The sequence below is a fragment of the Propithecus coquereli genome, unplaced genomic scaffold (genome assembly GCF_000956105.1).
Source record: "Propithecus coquereli isolate 6110/MARCELLA unplaced genomic scaffold, Pcoq_1.0 Scaffold86, whole genome shotgun sequence".
NCBI lineage: Eukaryota > Metazoa > Chordata > Mammalia > Primates > Indriidae > Propithecus > Propithecus coquereli.
The window spans coordinates 295,372-297,207 of NW_012154840.1; the positions used below are offsets into that span (position 1 = coordinate 295,372).

Genomic DNA, 1,836 nt, shown 5'->3' on the forward strand with positions numbered 1-1,836 from the left:
CCTGATTTGTGTGCATTGATTTTGTATCTGGAGACTTTACTGAATTCATTTATCAATTCCAGGCTTCTCTTTGTTGATTCCTTGGCGTTTTCTAAATATAATAGCATATCCTCATCAAAGAGTGAGAGTTTGACCTCTTCTGCCCCCATTTGGACATGCTTAACTCCTTTCTCTTCTCCAATTGCTCTGGGAAGGACTTCTAGTACTATGTTGAATAGAAGTGGAGATAGTGGGCAACCTTGTCTGGTTCCAGTTCTAAGTGGGAATGCTTTCAATGTTTCTATGTTCAGTATGATATTGGTTGTGAGTTTATCATATATGGTTTTAATAATTTTGAGATGACCCATCTGTGCCTATTTTATTAAGAGTTTTTATCATAAAAGTGTTCTGAATTTTTTCAAACGCTTTTGCTGCATCTGTTGAGAGAATCATATGGTCTTTGTTCTTGCTTTTATTTATATGGTGTATTACATTTATAGATTTGCATATGTTAAACCACCCTTGCATCTGTGGGATAAAGCCCACCTGGTTCTGATGAATTATGTTTTTTATGTGCTGTTGAATTTGGTTTTCTAACATTTTGTTGAGAATTTTTGCATCTATAAGGGATATTGGTCTATAATTTTCTTTTTGTGTTATGTCCTTTCCTGGCTTTGGCATCAAGGTGATATTGGCTTCATAGAATGAGTGGGGGAGTATTCCATCCTTCTCAATGTTGTGGAATAATTTCTGCAGTATACGTATCAGTTCTTCTTTGTAGGTTTGGTAAAATTCAGGTGTGAACCCATCTTGTCCGGGACTTTTTTTTATGGGAAGATAATCACCTTTTTGTTGTTTATAGGCAAAGCCTAGATTACTAAAACATTCTACCAAATATGAATATTTACTTTGCAATCTGTTCTAGAGGTGCCTCTAGTTTTGGTGTGAGATGCAGACCTAAGATACAATTTATTCTTCATTTATTTCTTGGGCTGCAATTTAGTGATCTTGAATTGGATTTAGATCTTGAAAATGATCGATTTTGGTGTTTGAATCTATCATTGTCAGAATGTCTTCTGCTCCACTATGGTCTTCCAGCCAGTCTACTGTTTCTAGGACTATAAGATTTTCTATAGTTGCAATCAAAAGACTGACTTCTTGGTCTCCTTCTTTTATAACCTCAGCTTCTAGAATATCTATATGTACCATAATCATGATAATGTGAAGAACTGTACACATTCCTCCCTTCCTTGGCTTTCATATGATTTGGTGTCTTCCAATCTCCCTATGAAAACTGTATTTCAATTTGACGTCCACAAATCCATTTTCTGTCCAAATTATATAAACCATGTTCGATATCACAAACATCCTCAAATCGAGCATAAGGAAATCCTCTTTGATAGCTAGTGTAGAAATAAAGTGGAGCAGATATATCAACCATAGGACTACATGACCAAATTCACACTATAAATCTGCAGACTTGGTGTCGTCACCCATATTCTTGACTGACAGAGATATGTTGGGGGGAGGGGTGTAGGTAGTGGTATATGATGGATGGCATGAGTCTTGGCACAGGGCACTAGTAGGCTTAGCAAACCATCCATGGCTCCAGCAGCCCATCCTCAGACACTGTCTTGAAGTATATTTGATCTTATATTAAAATGCCACTCTAGCATTCTTATGCTTAATATTTGCAAGACATATCATTTTCCTCTATTGACTTTTAATCTGTCTGTATGCTTATATTTAAATTGTCTCTCAGAAGCATAATATAATAGAGTTCTGCTTTTCTTTCCTCTGTCAATTGCAGCCTTTTAATTTGAGTGTTTAGACCATTAACATTTAATGTCATTATTG

The 1,836-nt window shown here is 35.8% G+C and overlaps 1 pseudogene; it reads right to left on the reverse strand.

Annotated features, from left to right (window-relative positions):
- Positions 1-955: 955 nt before the first annotated feature.
- LOC105826141 lies at positions 956-1,599 on the reverse strand (annotated as a pseudogene).
- Positions 1,600-1,836: the final 237 nt, after the last annotated feature.